General features: G+C 35.2%; 1 long non-coding RNA gene across 2 annotated transcripts; it reads left to right on the top strand.

Moving 5' to 3' along the window:
• The first annotated feature begins 11,288 nt into the window (after positions 1 to 11,288).
• LOC141706152 (uncharacterized) lies at positions 11,289 to 14,018 on the top strand. Of its 2 annotated transcripts, none has more exons than XR_012568675.1 (3): positions 11,289 to 11,791; positions 12,343 to 12,521; positions 13,351 to 14,018. It is a non-coding gene; the product is annotated as an uncharacterized LOC141706152 (long non-coding RNA). The 2 variants fall into 2 exon arrangements; XR_012568676.1 differs by having other exon boundaries at positions 11,296 to 11,427.
• Positions 14,019 to 14,421: the final 403 nt, after the last annotated feature.

Genomic DNA, 14,421 nt, shown 5'->3' on the forward strand with positions numbered 1-14,421 from the left:
GAAGAGTTTTGCTCAAAGCAACGATAGCAGGTTAATACCATTCTTAATCATATACCTTCAATAGAAGACTTAACTCAAAGGTTTATTTAGTCCTTTTTGAAATATAGTCGTGGCTCATTCTCAAGATGGTACCTTCTAATATAGATAGCCCGCTCCTGGCGATTACACGAATTAAACCTTTACTGAACTACTATTACAGTTGGGTATTGCACAGTCATCAGAAGGAATGTCAATCTTCCAAACCACAATACAACCTTCACAGTTTTAACCATCATTACTGTATTCCTTTGGCACAAGCGCCTATAATTATCCTCTTACCTTTAAAGTGTTGGCCACCTCTTTTGCCTTCCCTGATAGTAATAGTTCCTTATAATCAATGTCTTTTAACCACCTTCAACTAAATTTTCTACCTCATTTCAATCACAGCTAATGTGAAGATGTTTTCCTTAACATCTGATAAGTAAAAAAAAAATCACCATTTTTCCATAAGTTGTTGCCTCAGTCTTTAGAGGTTAATCACTGTCATGACTGACGCTCAATCATAATTAGAACATCTTTTATCTTAAGTCCTAATTGCCCTGAACAATTTCGACCATTACTGGTTCGATCCATACTTTCTCGTGGTTTAGCACGTGCCTCACTTGGCAACATTATAATTATGTCATATTTCCTTTATCAACATTTTTATTCTTGAGAACTTCGAATATTTCCTTTCTCCTTATAAAACCTCTAAGGTTATCGTTCAATCGTTCCTCCTGTATTCCCTATATACAGGGCATATCAAAATACCATTTACTAATACTAGAACCATTGTCTATATACTTCTGAAAAATTTCTCCACTGATCCTTAAAGGTTATTATTACCTTAATCCTTTCCAATTCATACTGTCAAAACTCATACTATCCCTATTAAGGGTGAAATGCCAACCTTTATGCATTCCCCTAGGATTCATTTTAAGTTACCGATGTTCTATTCTTAATTCCACCTTTAAAAAGGTACATGCATCCTTCCATGGATAAATCAATTCATATATCCTTGATAGATTATCTTATTCATCATTCCCACCTCGATAGTCTATACCTAACTTCATAATAGCATCCTTATTCAAATTGAGGTCAATCCATATGGCCTCAAAAAGATAACAATGGTCATCCGCTTTTCTTTCCTGATTTGGTAATGATAACATGGAGCTTCTGAAAGATATTGGTCATGTTCAATGTGAACTTCTTCTTAACAATTCCTTATTTACTTTTGTTGTTTATCTCAACAGTCACCTCAATGTTGGGATATCTTTCATACCTGGCGTCTCCCTTTCTGGATATCAAGCCACCGGTCTTACACTTCACATTCTTGAAGGTCACTTCCTTCATCCAATTTTTCCTAATTTCTTACTTCCTTGTCTCCTCAGTCTATCCGCGTCTCATTATTTATCCTTCGAACTATTTCAAGGTTTCCTCGAATCCTCCCAACTTAAAGGGGGGTACAATATATGTATCTCTTATGCCTTCAACCATCAATTTTAACTCATGGTGGATCATCATCATCCTGACGATTACATACTTTTCTATTTCTATTGCTATGAGTCTTTAGGGTTTCTTCATACCCGACTCCCTTATCATACCTCAAACTCTTTTGCCTTTATATCCCTTTCCACTTCAGTTCCTTTTTATTTCCCTTTCTCTTATCATTATTTCATGAACCAACACAACATAAGCATTGATTTCAAACATCCCGTCATTCTGGATTCGTGTCCTTAGAACGAATCTTGACAACTTTTACAACTTAAATTCACAATTCATCATACTCGTCTGCCTTTGTTCTGGCTCTAAAGCTTTTACACTCTCTCCATAACCTTGGGAATTACTTTCCCGAAAACAATTGGCTGAACTTTAATCAGTTTATCATAACCTCTGGCTCCGTACCTTTCTTGGTCTTTCACCAGCGGGTGGTCTCTCTCTTAGGAGGGTAAGTGACAAAAACAGTCTTTTGTGGTTCATCAATCATTTAGAATCTCAAATGATTCCTATATTTCCTTTAGCCAGGCTCTTGCCTCGACTGGGTCAGCTTGTTCCCTGGAACTCTGAGAGCTTAGCAACTTAAACGTCTTGAAAGAATTTCTCACCGCATTGTTTCCTCAAGGTGGTGGTTGGGGATAATAGTCTAAGTTCTGTCTAGACAGGTCCATGAATTGCTGTATAGGAGTACCGTCTCGGGTCTCCTTTCCTTACTCGACTTTCTGTTTCCTTAGTATGAAATGTTTCATCCTACTCCCCATAATTGGGGTCATCTTTTAATTTAAAATCCTCATTTTCCACTCCATTATGTCATGGGTTCCTTCTATCTTGATGGCGACCTCCCTGACTATCACGCTCAGGGTTTGCTCTAAATCTTATTCCTCAAACTATGGCTCTCATCTAAGTTCTCATCCCTACGCTCTTGAACTTTCGGAACCCAAATTCTATAGGAATACCTCATTATTCCCTTCTCATCTTTCTCGGTATTAACCTCTTATCTAATTTTTTTTTATTTTTTTTTATTTTTTTTTATTTTTTATTTTTTATTTTTTTGGCTCTCTGCCTTCATTCATAACTTTTTCTGGCACAATATGATCTTTTCCAATAATTCGGGCTGTATTGCAATCTCAAACAGCTTTTCGGTACCGGCTCCGGTTACCTTCACTTCTATTTCCATTTTCTCAAAATCTCTTATAAACTCTCCAAAAGACATTATCATCTTGAGTCTCTCCTTTTTACTAAGGGCATCAGCCACCATATTGGCTTTCCCCGCATGATAAAGAATCTCCCAATCATTATTCTTGATTAGCTCTAACTGCCTCCTCTGGCATATGTTGAGCTCTTTCTACGTGAAAATGTACTAGAGCACTTATGGCTTAGGTAATTCTCGCACTTCTCTCCATACAAGTAGTGCCTCCAATCCTTAGGGTAAAACTATTGCCACGAGCCTAAGCTCATGAGCGGGGATATCGAATTTCATATTACCTTAATTGTCTTGACGCAGACGCGATTATCTTGCTGTGCTAAGAAGCACCCTAATTCCTTATGCGAAGCGTCACTTACAAATCACAAAATCTCCTTTTCCATCCGGCAACGCCAGCATAGGGGCCATCACCAACCTCTGCTTCAGTTCTTGAAAGCTGTTCTCGTATTTCTCTGTCCATTCGAACTTCTCAGTCTTACGAGTAAGCCGCGTTAAAGGGGCTACTATCTTTACAACTTGAACGAACCTCCGGTAGTGACCGACCAATCCTACCTCTGGTAGTCGACCTAACCATGGTCATCAATTCATCAGTGGTCCTTTATTCATTCTTGTCAGGATCCTCCATGGGATCCTTCTCAGCAACTATCCCTTCTAGGACAACATCCTCAACCGCTACATTCTCAATATCAACATCATCCGGTCCTGCATTAGGACACTCTATCGGATCCACAATCCGATCTCCAATTAGTAATAAACATCATCGCGCTGTTGCTCCTCAACCTCAGGGTTCGGAGTCCCGCTACTATATACGATAACGAACTGTGCTTCTATCGCTACATTTATAAGGGTTCCCATAAGGGTTTTAACTGTCAGTACTACGTTAGGTAGTCCGACTATGAACTTGGCAAGAGTTCTTATTATCTTAGTTAACTTATTATCTTAACGTCCCATCATCTCTGAGGTTTATAACGCTTAGCTCTGATACCATTTCTGTAACACCCCCAGATCCGGGGTCGGGGATCCGGGTCGTCACGGTCTTTATTTCCACAATATCACTTCACTTAATTAATAATAAATAACCTTATGCTGTGACCCCACACTAACACACACCACAACCCGTTATAGTCTCAGAGATGAAATTTAAATAAGTACAAGTCTTTGAATCCACAATTTAAAAGTTATTACAACCCAAAATGATTACTTGATAAATTTACAGTTAATTGCCATTATCTGCCACAAGTTATAATTATACATAATTGATTCTCAAAAGTAGATGGTCTGATCTACAATAGATCTACCTCTGCAGCTATAGCAGCTACAACATCAACGGGAAGACGCGGGACGCTTCCCACGCGCTTGCGCTGGGTCTGCTGGAGTCTGGCCATCTTTCCTAACTGTTGTTGTGTGATGAAAGAAGAAAGCAAGGATGAGCAGCAAGCCCACCAAAATAATATGTATAATGATTTACAATATATGGGCCTACTCATAATACTCATGAAAGTCTTGGTCAAAAGAAATGAACCAAGTTTGATATCTTAATGCGATGAAGTCGCAAAATATTCAGTATATATACATATATACTTTTCAAAATATTGGAAGTCCTCTTCCATGCATAATATACACAAAGTCCCAGTGTATAACTGTATATATAAAAAAAATATCGTTGCAAGGTGATCTCATATATCTAACCTTGTCTCAACGTTTTTCTGAAAATCTTTGTCATTCATAAGACAATTATTAATTAAATATAAGTTTAAAAGATGAAGTTACAAGATACCCCAATATACTTATATCTTTCCCAAATACTACTTGAACTACCACCGTTCAAGTTATAATTATTTTCAAAAGTTCATCCCACTGATGAGACCACAAGATAAGACTTGAATAGATTCAATCTTTGAAATATTATTAAAGGAAATGAAGTTAGGATATACTTCATTAAGTTCTGATATATATATATATATCCACATATATATCTTCTTTATACATTTCCTGAAAACCTCTTCATGTAAAGTATGAACAGAGTTGCAATATCCAATAAATTTGGAAGGAAGAGAATTTTGGCATAAACCAGATATCTTGCTGATCAGGCAAAGATACCAATAAGTAACCTTTTCTACTAGTAGATGGATGAATCCCCCACCGGTCATCACCCTGGCCTCATAAGGACCTTGTGCTGGACCGCCACCCGGCCTCTTACGCCGTTGATGGACTGCCACCCAGCCACTTACACAATTCATAGACCGTACCCCGGCCTGTCGCTTATGCCGACTCAATTAGATGGGCTTACTTCCCGAACATTGGGCAAGTAATCAATTCATTTACCAAAACTGCAACCTCGTTGCGAATATAAAATACACCACAGAGCCGGATTCCCCAGGTTTTGAGCGAGTATTTAAATCCCCTTAAAAAGGAAGATCTTAAATATAAAAATGAGTTTTGGGATCCGCTCTGACTTTAAAAATCATTTTGAAGACTCGAAAACACTTTATAGAGTGTTTGGAGTAAAGCTGATTTAATGAAGTAAATCAGTCCCCAGAATATTTAGAAAATGACTGAATATTATTATTTAAATAATATTCCCATAAAGAATAATCTTTATAAAAATAATTGAAGTAGAAGTATTAAAACTTATACTTGAAACGAGTATTAAATAACCAAAGATATACTTATATGAAAGTATTATCTTTATTTGAATAATCGAAAATAAGTTTGATTATTGACACCTTATTCTTTAATAAAATAAAGAATATACCTCAGCAAATAATCGGAGTCATATATCCTCAAATGAATATTCATTAAATAATATAAACTGAGTCATAAGCCCTCGAATGAATATTCAAATAATATTCAATAAATAATATAAAAGAGTCATAAGCCCTCGAATGAATATTCAAATAATATTCAGATAAATAAATAAAAGGAGTCATAAGTCCCCGAATGAATATTCAAAATAATATTCATTAATAAAGTAAAAGGAGTCATAAGTCCTCGAATGAATATTCAAAATAATATTCATTTAATATAAAGGAGTCATACGCCTTCGAATAATATTCAAAATAATATTCAATAATAAAATAAAGTTAAAGTTATCGAATAAACCTTATTCGATTAATAGTTTTAAAAACTATATCCATATATATATATATAAATAAATATATATATATAATATACTCGGGAACATCGACTCCCGGTTTAGAAATATGTTCACCTTTTATCCCCAATACTAAGGGTATACGCAACTACTTGCTATTTCTAGCATAGGTATTATGCAACAATAAGCATTGAAATCAACAGATAGATAACCAGATTACGAAACAGACATGCATATATACGATATTAGCATGCTCCAATATATCACAAAATTTGCTAATAACAATCATGCAATATCACAAGATAATGCATATACATATATTTACATCACAACAACAGTATAACGGGTAGAAAACTTGCCTGAGCGACTGGGGTTACGAATGGCTCGGGACGAGTCTGGTAACCTATAAACAACAAGTAAGTTGGAATTAAACCAAAGTCACTTGTAAATCTATACTTTAACTAACTTAGACTCTAACGCTTGTTTTGCGCTCACTGATTCGCTTAAGTCACTCGGGTACCCTCGGCTCCACCATTTTTAATAATTTAACCTTTACCAGTTTTAAAGCGATTCCTTCGCGAGTGTCTTACCAACTGCCTAACACACTTACCATAAATGTTTCATACATTAATTAACCCTTTTTGGTCTTTAACCTATCTTTCAAAGTAAGGCGAGGGGAAAAGTTTCGTTCGCGAAACGCCGTTACTTGAAACGGTCGTTTCTCCTAAACCGTGCATCGGAATCGAACGAACTACATATCAAAACGAAGCTCGTAACATGAGCTATCTAAACATGGCAGTGGTCATAAACTAGCAGGGGGTTCTTGGGTCCTAATGTTATGAACAAAAGCAGTCTAAAGTAAATCGGACATTACGACGGCTATGTTTACGCGATTTCCCAATTTTAAACCAATTCAAAACAACCACAATTCAACCACATATCATTCATACAACCAACATCCATCCATACCATACTACAACAGACCCAACAATTCAATATTTCCAATTCATACTTATTTCTCAATTATGAACTAAGAGTTTACTTAAGTTCATTAACTAATAACCAAGATTTCCAACTCCAAAAATATCACAAAATCAACCAATCTCTAAACACACAATAATCATGCCTCTCACCAACTAAACTACTCATAACAAGCTCTAAACATGATTACACACCCATTACACTAACCCATCATCTAAACATTAGGAAATCTAAACAACAAAACTTAAAACTAAGACCATGAAGAGTTATACCTTCCTTGAAGCTTTTAATCCATGAAAGGTCCTTGGAATGCCCATGGAAGCCTTAATCTAACCTCCTACAAGCTTGTTCTTTCAAAGAAATCAAGAACACAAAAATTAATTTCAAGAAAGTACTATTCACCATCTTCTTGAATGATTTATAGGAAATGCTAGGAAAGGATTTTGAAGCTAAGATTTCTAGGAAGTATGTAACTTAACTAGGAGAAGCTAGGATAATTGCCTTGTAAAATGGCAAGTGGAGGAGCTTGGACTTCCCAATTCTTAAGAAAGAAGCCGAGAGCTTCATGAAGAAATGGAAGGTTTGGTGTTTTGTGATTTGTTTTGCTTGGTTGGTTGCTTTTTGTCTTGTTTTTTTTGGTTAATTCCCTTTGTAGCCTTGACTTTGTGTGGTTAATATTCCACCACATTTCCTTCCCTCTTATGTCATGCTTGCATCATCCTCATGATGTCATCCTCCCCTCCTTGTCCTCTTCTCATTGGTTGGGTGACATCATCCTCTCTAATCCCTTTGATTAACTTCCTAATTGTTTGCCTAATGACCGCTGATCTGTTATACGGTTCGCTTAACTTTCGTTTTCGTTTATCGTTTGAGGGATCATACCCGGGATCTTATTACTTAGGTTCCCTCAACCTTTCTCAATACATTATATTCCTTTTTATGATCCTCTCTTATAATCCTTTAATTTAAATCCTTTTTATTCTGTTACCTTTTTCTCAATTCTTTTCGTATCTAGTGTATTTCCGGGAAAAATCAAAGTGTTCGGAAATTGGATTCTGACGATCTTTACATACACTTATATACCACATAGAGTACTAATAATATCCCATAAGATCAATAACAGAACCCCTACATAGCGTGGCATGAAAAGTTTTCTCGTTCAGCAAAAACACTATTCATAAGGGTTTCAAAATTTCTCAAAAATTGGGGTTATTACAGTTACTATGAATGAAAAGAGACCAGAAACACCAACAAAAGTAAGAAGTTTTATCATGGGCCGGTTACTATCGGAAATTTGTGCAAGATTTCTTGAAAGTTGCAATATCTTGGACGAAGCTAACCAGGAAAAGCAAGAAGTTTATATGAAGTAGAGAAGGGGTGAAGAAAGTTTTACGGAGTTAAATGAAAGAATGGTTACAGCACCTGCTTTATTATTTTGAAAGTATCTAGGAGATTTGGTAGTTTATAGTGGTGCTTCTCATAAGGGAATAGGATGTGTGTTGAGGCAGCACAATAAAGTTATTGTATATGCACCCAGACAACCGAAACCTTATGAGCAGAAGTATCCTACTCACAATTGGGACTAACAGTATTAATATGTGTTTTGAAAGATTGGAAAACATGATATGTATGGAGAAAATTATAAGATCTATGCGGACCATAAAAGTTTGAAGTATGTACTCACGAGGAAAAAAAATAAATGTAGAGGCATGCGATAAGAAAAAAGGAGAGAATGAACGTAGAAACTGTACCAGAAGAATTGTATATGGAATTTTAGAAGTTGGAGTTGGAAGTCAGACATATAATTCCAAGGAAACAAGGATGGGTAGTATGACCTTTCAGTCAAAATTGCTAAGAAAAGATAAGGAGACGGTAAGGGAAGATAATGGATCACGATATTAACAGTTAGTAAGAGGAAGATTATGCACCCAGAAGAACAATCACGATATTCCTAGATTTTCTTCTAGCACTTGGATGCTATAAGTAGAAGGATTAAGAAATGAGATTCCACAGGGAATTCACAATATAAAGTATTTAATTTACTGAAAAAATGCCAAAATTTAAAGAAAAATAGTGATAATCAGGTATAAGAAGGAAATTTCAAGATGGATTTGGAAGTTTGGACATAACAAAAGATTAAGGCGAAATATTGGAGGCCTAGTAGATAAGGCAGACCCAGGAAGTGGTTTTACAAGAAGCGAATCGTAAAGTGTACCAGTGATGTTAAGGGAGAAAAAGGAATGAAAGTATAAGGGAATGTACTGATTATCGAGAGTTTAATGAAACAACGAATAAGAATAAGTGACCCCTATGAAGAATTGATTACTTACGAGACCTAATTTAAGAAGTATGTTATATCTCGGGGATTAACTTAAGATCCGACCTGAGAACATATCAGAGATTACGATTAAAGTGAGTTAAGAGCATTGCAAGCTCTAGTGATATTATGTGAAAAAACAAGTGTATCAGGTGACTATAAGGAATTAAGGATCATGGTGTATAAGGAGTAATTAGATAAATAAACTGTATTTATTAATAACATCTTCAGCTACTCAAAGAATAAGAAAGTCTGCGTGGAATGCCCAAGGATTTTTTTCCAAGGATCAGAAGAAAAGCAACTATGCGTTGAGTTTTCAAGAATGAAATTTTGACTAAGGTTAACAAAAGACTCTGATTAATCCGTTAACAACTACCTAAGAAAAGCCGTATGGTAACAGATGCCTTATGCCGACAGAAAGGATTGAATGTAATTAAGACCACCGAGGAGTTAATAAACGAATTGGAAAGAGTGGAATCTGAAGTTTAAATACTTAAAGGTAATAATACGTGAATATATGAGATTACTTTTCAGCCTTAACTGATGGAAAAGAGTAAGAGATGTTTAAATGTTTAGAAACCAAGTTTAAAACGAGCACCACCTATCATCTTTAAACGGAGAGTCAAGGTATGGAAGTGATTCAGGAAATGTAAGATATATTGAGAGGTTGAGTTTTAAGGAAACACTGGAATGATCATTTAGCAGCGATGTTAACTTTGGAATGCCACTTTACCAAACTTCATGTGAACGCAAGCGTAGGTCCCCATTGCTATTAAAATAAAGTGGGAGAAAGAAAGTTGTCAAATTCTAAGTTAAATTGGCACACCAAGAGTGTAGTGATATTGATTGAAGCAGCTTAGAGTAGACAACGAAAGAAGGCGAAAGTGTATCGAGAGAAAGTATGAACATAGAAATAGGACCAGTAGTGTTAGTAAAAGTTTCGTATTGAAAGAAATTGGATAAATCTGAGTAGAAGGGAGAAGTTAAGCCCTAAATTTAGTAAACCATTCGAGGTATTGATAAATATAGATAAAGTTGTTCATGAGTTGATGTTTCCGTCACACCAGTGTGTACATATAATATGTTCTAAGTATCAATATTAAGGCAATAAGTATCTGATTCGAATCAAGTGATTGATTATGAGCCAATGGGCTCTTGTCCAAGTTTGTTCTGCAAATAGTGATCGATCCAAATTCTTGATCGTTAAAGGCGAGTCCTTGGGAAATAAATGTATATCTATGGTGAATATATTTGAAAGCCTCAAGTAGAAGAGTCTACTTGGAAATTAGGATCAGATATGCTTGACAAATATCCTCACTTTTTTAGTTAGACCAGATTTTGAGGACAGAATCTTTTTAAGGGGGGAAGGATATAATGACTCGTGTATTTTGAATTATTTAAATATGCGATTATGAAAACTATTAAATAAATAAAATATGTGTATTGGTTTTGACCGCTATGTGTTGTTTGATTAGTAGCTATATGTAATTCATGGTGTACCGGGTTGTCCACGTGATTAATTTTGGGGTCATATTGAATTGTTTTCAATTTTAAAAGTGGATTTAATGCAAATTTATTTGTATAAATATTTGGATTATCCCTAAAATTATTTTTATGATTTTATAATTACAATAATTATTTTTAGGATTTTATTAAATTAAGAAATCAATATTTTATTAATTATTTATCTTTAAATGATTTTTTGATTACTTTTATTTGTAAAATCCATATTTAATTCTAGAATTCTTCAAAACTTATGAAACTCATATTTATTTAAGTTTGGAATATTTCGTGAATTTTAAAATTATTTTGGAAATTTTCGGGATTAGTTTTACCCACGCGTTGTTTCGTTTTATGGATTAAAGCAGGTATAAATTGCATTTCAATAATTGTTTTAAAATTTTTAAAATTATGTCTTTATAAACTTCGGGATATTTATGATATTTCAAGACTATTTTCGTAATTTTTGGAGATAGTTTTATGAGCACCTCGATCTGATAATTTCGAATTTTGGGATAAAATAGGCCTTTAAATCTTCGTAATTATCTTGAATACATACGTGTCAGTTTTTCAGCATGGTTGTAGCTACGTGTTTCAAGCTGGAAGGGAGAGAAAAAAATATATTAATTAACAACCCCCCCCCCCCCCGTTTTGTTCTCCTGCGCCCGCCTTCCTCATCTCTTTGATAATCTCTCTTTGTTTCCCTCTCTTATATCTCTGTGACTCTCTTCTTTCTTCTTTTTCTTCTCTGATTTCTCCCCTTCCCCTCTATTTCCATTTCCTTTCCCGGTGGTGCTCATCTCGCCGCCGTTTCCGGTACTTTTCCGGCTGTTTCTTCCCGTTTGATTTTGGTCCTTGTCCTATTGGTATATATATGTATACATGGATATAAGTGTATGTATCGTGTGTGTTTAATTTATGTGTGTGTGTTGTGTTGCGCGGCGGCCGTGTGTGTGTGCGGTGGTGTATATTTTTCAGTTGGTTGTGTTGGACTCCTGTTGGGCTGGATTGTGCAGTTGGATTTGGTCTTAATATTTATTTCTTTCTTTGCAGGAATTAATTGATTACAAATCTATGATATTAATTATTCGTGCGGAATTATTTTAAGGATTGATCGGTGAAGTTACGTTGGAAACCCAAAATTTATCAAAAATTTTACCGTCGTTGACGATGAACTTTGGTGAGTCAACGGTGGACTGTGATGATTATTATCTGAGTCCTAAATTTTATAAATAATAAAATGATTTGTATAAAATGTTTTCGAGAATAAATCGTATATTGGAGTTGTATGTAAATAATTACGAGATTGTGGAATTGATGTTGTGATTGAATTAAATTATGAAATTTGAAATTGTGTGTTTAATTGATTGTTGTTGGTTTGACATCGACTGTATTCGATGGGTGGTCTGATAAGCAAAGGAGGCGCTGCCCGATTTTCGGGAACGTACCCTGTAACATATCGGAACTACCAACTGAATTTAAATAATTATATAACAATGAATAAATACTTTGTAAAATATGACTGACAGCTTGTTTTCTAAAATGTCGAGTATATGCATTCTCCGAAAATGAACATCGAGTTATGCTTTGAGTAGGTGAACTCTGATTGTTGTGTGTGTTATTATAATATGTGTAATTACGAGTCTGGATTTGATATCGAATGGGTAGAGTGTTAGCAAGGATATGTCAAGCATACCTAGACGTCTAACATAGAGTATTTCGCCCCTGTAGGTTCTAGTCGGGAAACCGAAAGTGGACATTGGACTAAAGATAACTTAGTGGTCAGTCAACGAGCTCAGTGGAGTTTCGACAGAAAAACACCTGAGTGTCGAAGTCGAACCCAATGTGAACTAGTGGTTGGACGTTAAAGCCTGAGCGGCAGAGTCAGCTCAGAGTTGATCAGTAATAGTGTACTTCTAAACCTCTTTCAAGATATAATGCAAATGTTTCCAAATTCTCTCGTGAAATATTGTTAAGTATTCAAAATAGCTCTGTTTTATATTGTAAGTATTTTGAATCATACAACCTTGAACCCGAATCACCTCATTTGATCTTTGAGCCATAAGCCTTAAATTTTTCTGAACCATCCTTTGTTGATTTTCAAATACCAAATCACACAAATATGACACTACTCCCCAAATGTATAAACAATCAAACACCAAACACTGGAACAAAATTGTTTGAAAATACAGAAACTTTTATACTCCAACCATTCTCTATAACATCAAAGAACTATACCTTCAAAAATCAGTCTTAGTCTAATACCTGATCATTTTATAGACTGAAAACCGTTTCTTATACATACCCTGATATACCCTTGAGATATCCATGAGTTTCCTTACGTTTTTATTCAAGTGTTTAACCATCATTGATTATGATCTTGTTTATCGAATTATATTGTTTATCATATTGAACTGCTTTAGAATTGGATAGTTTTTTTATATGTGTGAACCAAATTCATGGTCAGACCTTATCAATGGTCAATTTAGGCCAATGTGTGCCTTGGATCCCGTAATTAGAGCAGTGTTGTGTGCTTTGCTCAGGGTTAGTGCGTGACTGATCAGCAGCCTAACCTTGGTTTTAGAACTTAAAATGAATATCCAATTATAATGATTGTTTAGCAATAAACTTGATTCCTCTGAATCATCTCGTTTGATCATTGATTAACCTCAATTATTGTCATTGTGACTTGCTGATCTAGTTAGCTCACCCTTGCGATTCATTTTATATATTTTACAGTTGAAAAGGATATGGATGATAGTAAAGTTCCTCAGTCCAAAGTGCGGGCTAAGGTTCCAGTTTGAGTTGGATCGGGCTAGCAAGGAGCTTCATACGGTAGAGAGATAGTAAGATTGTAAAAATAATTTTATTATCAGTTGTAAGTTAAATTAGTTGGGATTTGGTACGTTGTAATAAAAGTTAAGGTTGTGGCTTGTTTTCATACTTTAACCTGTTACGATCCGTGGTTATGTAAAGCAGGGTCATTGTAAATAGTATTTCTTATACAAGTTTATATATTGTGTATGTGTTGTGGACCCCAAACTTCTGACCCGAGATAAAGTCTGAGGTTACCAGAAGGTGGTCAAATTTCTTGATGAAGACCATAAGGGATAAAGCCAGAATCTCTGGATCAAGGGTTGCAGAATTTATTCCAAAGATAGTTGAAGATGATGGAAGAGAAATTCCTATGAGGAAGAATTCTGCTAAGGTAGAAGTAATTCTGAAAGGAAGATGCTTATGTTACAATGAAGACTCTTCACATCCCAGAGTTATCAGACTTGAAGATGGGCTTGAAAGAATATCAATTTCAGCACTTAGGACTGCTATCTACCAGATTGGAAGTCAAGATGAAGAACTGCAGCAAGTCAAGGCAAAATTAGCTCAAGTCCTGAGAAATGCAGAAGAGAGACTGATATCAAATTTTGTCAAGAATCATTTTGGATTTAGATTGATTCTGTAAAATTGGTAAAAGCTGCAAGGACTGTACGTTGTAGTTAGTTGTCTAAATAAACTTTCATTGCATTTGTAATTAAATGTTTTTGACATCATCAAATCTATTAACTTGTATATTTTTCATAATTTACAACTTGGGGGAGATTGATAGATATATTTATGATGTCATGACTAATCTGATGTGTTCAGTTTCAGAACTTAATATCAGGACTTATCAGGACTCAGCTGAAAATCAGGATTTACTGAAGACAGGAAGATATCAGAACTTAAGGAAGGATATGCTTCAGAAGTAAAGTGCGGCTGATTTCTAGGAGATGATCTGGACTAAACAAAGGAAGATATGCTTTAGGAGTTGGA

The sequence above is a fragment of the Apium graveolens genome, chromosome 2 (assembly GCF_009905375.1).
Source record: "Apium graveolens cultivar Ventura chromosome 2, ASM990537v1, whole genome shotgun sequence".
NCBI classification, from domain to species: domain Eukaryota; kingdom Viridiplantae; phylum Streptophyta; class Magnoliopsida; order Apiales; family Apiaceae; genus Apium; species Apium graveolens.